The sequence below is a fragment of the Sciurus vulgaris genome (genome assembly GCF_902686455.1).
Source record: "Sciurus vulgaris genome assembly, chromosome: 11".
Lineage (NCBI taxonomy): Eukaryota > Metazoa > Chordata > Mammalia > Rodentia > Sciuridae > Sciurus > Sciurus vulgaris.
In genome coordinates this window covers 29,311,323-29,318,877 of record NC_136472.1, presented here as the reverse complement: position 1 = coordinate 29,318,877, position 7,555 = coordinate 29,311,323, and the positions used below count along the sequence as shown (strand labels likewise).

General features: G+C 38.3%; 1 long non-coding RNA gene across 1 annotated transcript in view; it reads right to left on the bottom strand.

The window, feature by feature from the left end:
• The window catches only part of LOC306639459, a 288,549-nt gene extending 282,407 nt beyond the window's left edge, over window positions 1–6,142 (bottom strand). The window contains exon 1 of the long non-coding RNA XR_013757653.1: window positions 5,993–6,142. This is a non-coding gene — a long non-coding RNA (uncharacterized lncRNA). The remainder of the gene's footprint in view (window positions 1–5,992) is intronic.
• Between the last annotated feature and the right edge of the window lie 1,413 nt (window positions 6,143–7,555).

Genomic DNA, 7,555 nt, shown 5'->3' with positions numbered 1-7,555 from the left:
AGGCGGCGCAGCGTCGGCGATGGACAGCAACCACACAGACTCAGGTCAGTGTTAGGTTGCTGACAAGTTTATTGAATTCACCAGCAATTTTTATACCCTTTACAAACTTACTAAGAATAAAGGAGGGAGTTTCAAGGGCATAGATAACAGAAGAAGGATTTGGGCATTTAGCCAACAGGCGCCATCTGGTAATATCTTATCTTACTTGACACTTCCCCACAATGAAGTATCCTTGACTCGAAACTTACAAAGGCAAGTTGTTGTATACCACCTGTTTTTCCTTGAAGTTTAACTTCTATTTGATTTCTTACTGCTAAGATTAATTATAACTTCTAGTAATTTGTTATTAATTTTTCATGACTATAATTACATGTCTATGCTATGTTAAATCATATCATACTATTAAGAACCAAGTTATTATCTTCAGAGTAAAAAATCTTCATCTAAAAGAACTAAAACTTTTCTTTTGAACTAAATATAATGTATTTCTGTGGGAGGCTCATTACTTTGCAGAAGAAACCAGATGTAATAAATATGTTGATCACTGAAGCTAAGAGAATCACTTATATGCAACTAGATGTCTGGGAGTCTTGTAAAAGTTAACAAAAACATCACAAGACATATTGCTTCAGAATGTCCACCATTCCCTATAGGAATATTAGTGCTTTGTGTAAACAAATGAACTTTATTTTACTGGAATTGAGTTAACTCATATGAACTGTTTGTGTTCCCATCATCCTTCAACCGAAGAACTTTATTAAACATGATTAATCCGCGTAATATTGTGAGTTCTGGTGAAAAACAAAAAAGGAAGAGAGATTAACACTCTGAGGAAGGGGCTCCAGCTTTACTCAATTTACGACGAGTCCTTGCTATCGTCTTCCAGGGAAGGCCTTGGCAGCACCCAACTTATGACGAGTCCTTGCTATCATCCTCCAGAGGAAGATTACCAACCTCTGGCATGGGTCTTTATGCGCCAGGCACACTTCCCTGGCATGAGTTTTATGTGCTAGGCGCCCCCGCAGATATGACCCTGATCCCAGGCATTTTAAATGCAAACAGTCTGAAAACTCTTAGGAAACTTTTAGGGTTTTGATCTGAAGAAGTAGCCGTTAAAATGACAAAACTCTACGCTGATGATGCAGTTCCTAAGAACGAGAGGAAAACTATTAGCTATAGACAAAAAAATTTAGGGGAATTGGAACTAAAAGGTAATCACTCGGATGAAGAGATGACTCCAGTAGCCTGTCTTTGAGTTGAAAATAATTTGAGAGCTTCAGTCGCACTCGTTAATAATTACCCAGACATAAGAACTTGCTATTTCATTTTCTTACACAATGAGAGTCCCATTTGCAGTTTAAAAAATGGTGTTATGATTTTTATTAATACAAATGAAAAACAACCATTTTAAAGTTGCTAAAATAGATACAAGTGTATTAGTCTGTTTTCAGTTGCTGTAATGAAATACCGAAGCTAGAAGAAAATGTTTATTTAGCTCACGGTTTGGGAGGTTTAAAGTCCACAGGTAGCATAGTACTGGCTCTGGTTATACCACTTCATAGTGGATGATATCACAATCCATGCAGGAGGGTGTGACAGAGTGGGGAGGGGTCAGAAATGACCTCTCAGTAGGCCCACCTCTTAAAGGTACCACTACCTCAACATTGCCACAGTAGGCACCAAGCTTCTAGAACATGAGCTCTTGAGGGACACATATCAAGTGATCTTTCAAAGGCATTTAATTGAACTTTGTGCAGAGGAAAAGTAATATGTGTGAAGACAAAATGTTTTGAATTTTTTCCTTATGTGGATTTAGGGTTGCCTAATCTCCCACATGGGGTGAATGGGTAGTAACCTGTTTTGTAAGAGGTTCCTGTGGACATTTCTTAAATTGTGATAATAGCAATTATGTTAAATTGATTCCTTTCTTAAACATTAAACCTAATTTATTTCCTTATAAAATAGGGAAGAATTGGATAGTGAATTCATATGCACCAGTAGATTGTGCATTATCATGTATATTTTCCTGAGCTAGAGGTTAGAAACAAGTGGTTGGTCTCCATGGTCATGTTGATCTCCACACTTAATCTGTTATCTTTTGACAAAGAGAATAAATGATTCAGGCTTGTTCCTTTTATTGTTTTCTACTTTCTCATTGTGAAAAGTGATGTTTTTAAAGGGTTAAATTGACATATAACAGTATTTCAAGTGTCATGAAAAACATGGATGTATTAGAATTTTATTACAGAAATTTTTAATAAGCACAAATATCCTTTAGTTTCTTTTTTAAAGGATGTGATATAAATATATTTTCAAGAAAGGAAAGCATTCATGTATGAGGTTAACTTGATATCAATAGTGTCAGCAGTTTATATCATGTGTTGTAACTTTTTTACTTCTGAAAATTAAAAATAAAATTTAATTCAAAAATGTCCAAAAAAAAATCTCTGGTGATAAGCTTGGTATCTTAGTCTGTTCAAGCTGCTATAACAAAATACCAGAAACCAGATGGCTTATAAACAATAAAGATTAATTTCTGATAGTTCTGGAGGCTGGCGAGACTGAGATCAAGGTGCTGGCAGATACAGTATCTGCTGAGGGCCATCTTCTTTTTGTGACTTCATGTGGCAGAGATGGTGAGGAATCTCCCTTTGGCTTCAGGACCTAATCACTTGCCAAAGGCCTTACCTCCTATCATCCTCTTGGGGTGAGGATTTAGACATGAACTGTTTGGAAAGCTCCTGGGGTCTTCCATTTCCATCTCTAGACTTTTCAGCCGTTCAAATCATACCCACCTCGGTTTCTCTGCGAAATCCTTGTGCATCTGAGCACTAAGGCTGTGAATGGGCAGCGCAGGGCTGTTAGCATTTCACAGATAATGAAAAGGCTTCTGGCACCAACTGATGGCTTTTGTTGGTCACTTGGATTTGCCACCATACTCTCCTCGCCCACTCCCAAGGTCCAGGTGTGATTCTTATTTTTCAAAGACAAATTTCTTCCACTAGTTTACTTTTTTAATTAAAAAAAGTATATCAACCAATTCTGGACTCTTCAAGGTTCTTCAGAAACCAATATAGCCAGGAGAAACAGAAATGGAATTCAGGGAGGGCTGCTGGAGCTCGTGAAACCCAGGGATGCTCTGGGACCTCTGTAAAGGAAGCCAGTTGACAGTCTCTCTGGCACTGGAAGGAAGGAATCGGGCCTTCCATGGGAGGAAAAGGCTGCTTCTGTCTTCCTTTCAACTCAAGATTCAGGTGGTAGAACATCAAGCCAAGTGTGGGCGACAGGCTCAAGTAAACCAACGGGACTCCTGGCACAAGAGGAGAGTTCTAGGAAGCACTCGGTCTTTACCAGGAGCAGGGCGGAACAACGGCAAAAACCCCGTGCTTCTCAGGGTTGAGGGTGGGGTTTGGGGATTTTCCCAGGATGGTGAGGTGATCCCAGAGTGCTCCCAGGAGTATGCGTGCATGCTCTGTGAAGAGGAGAAGGTACCAGAAGATGTGAGTTACAGATACTGTGTATGTTTATGGGGTCAAGAGCTTTGAGATACAATGCCAGAGGTCCTGGCTTTGACTCAAACTGAGTTGAGATGATCCAAGTCAAGTGGATCAAGTCAGGTGACTACACATGTGATAAATAGCTCTTTCAACAGAAAAAAAAAAAGTCATACTTTATGTAGTGGTGTAAGGCCCCCAAAAAAGGAAACCCCAACTCTGTCCCATGGATGGACGGCAACCCCAATCAACCGCAGGAGGCGTCACTTGATGCAAACTGCAAGAGGTGTTTATTCCAGCGCGCTGGGACCCAACTCCAGGAGTCGAGTCCCTAGCAGAAAATCTTGTAGGTTTATAAAGGCAGAAACCACACATCGGGAGGGGTCACACATGAAAGGGGGAAAAGGGGGAACAAAGCTGCCAGGAAATTTCAAAGGGGGTCTGGGTTTGCTGACAACATGTTTCACAATGTTTTACAACAGGCTGTAGATTCTGGTCAATAGTTTCTGGTAATCCTACTGTTTGAGCACTATTTAGTCATCTAGCCCAATTTACTCTTTTACCCTCTGTTTGGGGCTATTTCCTGGAACAGCTTTTAGGGGCTTTTGCTCCCATCACTGGGAGGGTGACCTCAGGGAGTTAAGATAACCAGGAGGGTGACATCAGAGAGTTAAGACAATGGGCAGGAGACCTTAGGGAGTTGAGATAAAAAAATGTTCATTCTTTAGAACAGCTTACAGCTTAAAAATGTTCACTCTTTAAAACAGCTTAAAAAAATGTTCATTCTTTCATTTCCCCATTTTCTTTTCGGAAAGTTCTAATCATGGAACTTCTGTCTCTACATATTCTTCCCCCAAATTGTTTCCTTGGCGGAGGGACTGATATTGTTGCCTGAGCATTAGCACCTGTACAGCACTTACTCTTTCCCTGATGAAGGTAACTAGGCGATTTCAGGCAGGCAAGAGCCGAGGGGGCGGGCACCAATTAGCAGCCCCTTGTTTGCAGTCCTTGATAAACAGTCCTTGATAAAGGCAGGTAAATTTGGTAATCAATGGGCTCCGGAGATCCTTGACATTCCATTCTTCCAGGGGCAGTTTCTAACTTCCAGAGGCAGATGATTTTATGGCCATTTCCTTGATTTGACCTGATCCCTTATTTCTACACTAACTACCTGTTCCCAATTCTGGCTTCATTCCCCCCTCTAATCTCAGGAACTCCATGCTGCTGGGGAAGGAGGTCGATGACCGCTCTAGCTTCTTCGAGCTGGAAGTGGGTGGCGTGGGGCAAGCAGCTTGGAGTTCCTTTTCTAAAAATCGGGTCAATCAAGGGGTCCCAGGAAGAAGCCTGGTTGGGGAAGAGCAGTTTGTAAAGTCATCTGGGGGCGGCTGCTTCTATGATAGAAGAACAAAAAGACATGAGTACTGAAATGAGATTAGCACAAAGTAAATGTTGCAGCATCTGAAACATGCCACTGAGTATCATGAAAATGACAGAAGTTAATCTCTCACCAGGATGTGGAAGAACTGAGAAATTGTTCCCATAACTAGGCCTAGCAAAGGCTGGAGAGAACCCTTTATTTGGGGACTTTAACATTGTCATAGATGTCCCCAGAAAATATAGTTAAGCTACTTAATGTCATCTGATTTTGTAAAATATCCCTTTATTGGTATAACCTGTGTTTACTAGAGATCTCTATACTTCTGTTACTTAGGAATAGATAATCATATTAGCAAACATAGATTAAGTCTACCTGTGTAGCTTAGGAAGGTCTTAAACTGACTAAAAACTTCTGACTCTGGCAGTTTCTCTTGATAGTTATCAGGCACATTTGCTGAAGAATCTTTCTTTCATTTGTAGCTTCCAGCCTTTATTCTAGTGGGCTAATACAAGTGTACATCTTAAGTTACATTTAATTATTATTTCCTTTAAATGCCCAAGAATGGCTATATTTTGGTTTTAACTGTTTTGCTGGGTATCTAAGATCAAGCTGGTCAAATTGACCTGGTTCCTGTCTTGTTAAAGAGTCAGCTGAGTTCCCACAGGGATCACTCGTACAGAACTTAAGAGCGGCTCCTTAGCTCCACCAGTGACTTTGATTAGGCAGGGTCTCTTGATGAGGTGACTTCCTTTAGAAACATCAAGGGATGTTTCCCCTTTTCCATGACCCTCCTCTGCAGCAGATGCACTGGATAATTTTTCATCCTCTAGTCTCAACAATCTCCTTGATCAGGAGGTTGTGTGACCCAGAGTTGCAACGCTCCTTAGAGAAGTTCTCTTACTCCCTGGGTTCAGGCTAACGTTGAGGGTAAGACCCAAATATGGACTTTTCTTGACCTCTGTATTTAACTCCAATTTCTAAGTTTGATCTTAATTATCCAGCAAGCCAGTCTCACCAATCATAAATGAAGAGTAATGGGCTTTAACTTTAATGTCCATAACTTTACAGTTATTTACCCTTTTATCTAACTGGAGTCTGCATTAGTACTGGAAGTTACCACTATCTATTCTATAGGTGATGGCTTATTATCACAAGTTACCTAGGTTGTTTGTTCTTGGAGCAGCTACTTCTGCAAAACATTAACAGGTAACAGTTTTACAAAATGAAATTAGCAAGAGTAAAAATATATTCAGCTTGTATAATAGCTATCTTGAATTTTGATTGAGAACTACATTCTATCCCCTATTTGAGATCACAGTACTTTTACAACAAGAACCAATCTTTTGACTATAACTTTAAATAAGCTGAAGTCTGGCTTATTTTGGAGCTATTCTACACACAGTGAGGTGGGAGGCAGAGCCTTATCTCAGGTAAGGCGTGGCTCTTTACAGATCTTAAGTGTTCTAATTCTGATGTTGATCTTTGCTTCTTTTCCTTAAATACCATTAAGTAGTTTACATATACTGTTTCCTGAGTCTATATAAACTTTATAATTAACACAATTTAACATAGTATCTAAAACATGAATCAAAGAAAGGCTGAGAGAGCTTTTAACTTTCCTTTTGTGTGATTAAGTGGCAAAATGTTTTCATGTTTCTTTCATATTTCACAATATTAACCTTTAAACAAATCAGACTCTAATGTTTAGAAATACATTTACATTTGAAATTCTTTATCTCAGTGTAAAAAGTAACAAATTTTACACATACCCTATTGATAGCAGGTCCTATAATAGAACATTAAATGATAGAAATAAATCCCCAATAAAATTGCTCTTTATAAGTTTAAAATTACCATTACAGACAAGTTTAATCTGGAGGATAGCAGAGCTTAATAAATTCCTTGCTTTAAAAACTTGTGGTCCTGAAAAATATGAACACATTTAATATACAACTAGTGACCATTTCACAAATACCTTGACACTTTTATCTTACCAAATTGAGTTTTTAAAGAGAAATGTATACTCTGTAACAAAGTACAATACTCTATAATAGTTGTTTAACCATAATTGTATACACCCCAATTTTTAAGACTAATTGTTCTAAAGAATAAACTTAATAGACACAAAGTTAAGAGTAAATTAGTGTTTCAAATCCTTGTCATTTTACCATGTTATTCTACCATATAGATTAAACTTTGGTTTATATCAGAACGTTAGTATTTCACCTTAGGAAAAACCTTCAATAGTTTTAGCTGTCTCACATACATATAACCAACTTAGTTACACACAAACTTGTTGAAACTTGCCCTTCACTTACACCGACTTTCTTAGCACTTACTTAGACCCTCATGTATTTCATCACACAAGCACTTTCTTACCCAGAAACATTTCCTTTTTCCTTTTACTAAATATATTTCCATACCCAGAACCTTTTATTTTCTCTTTCCTATTCATTGTTCCTTTTTGTTCACATTCTGCAACAACTCTTATGAAATTTCTGAATTTAGATAAATTACTCTATTTTAATAAGATTAAATATTCTGTTGTTTATAGTACTCTAATTGAAACACAGTTGAAACTTTTGGGACCCTTTGTATATAGAATTGCACTTGTTAGGACATAACTCTTAGTAACCTTGTTTTTAGTTTAGTGATGACACAAAGCAAGTTTAAACCCTTTTAT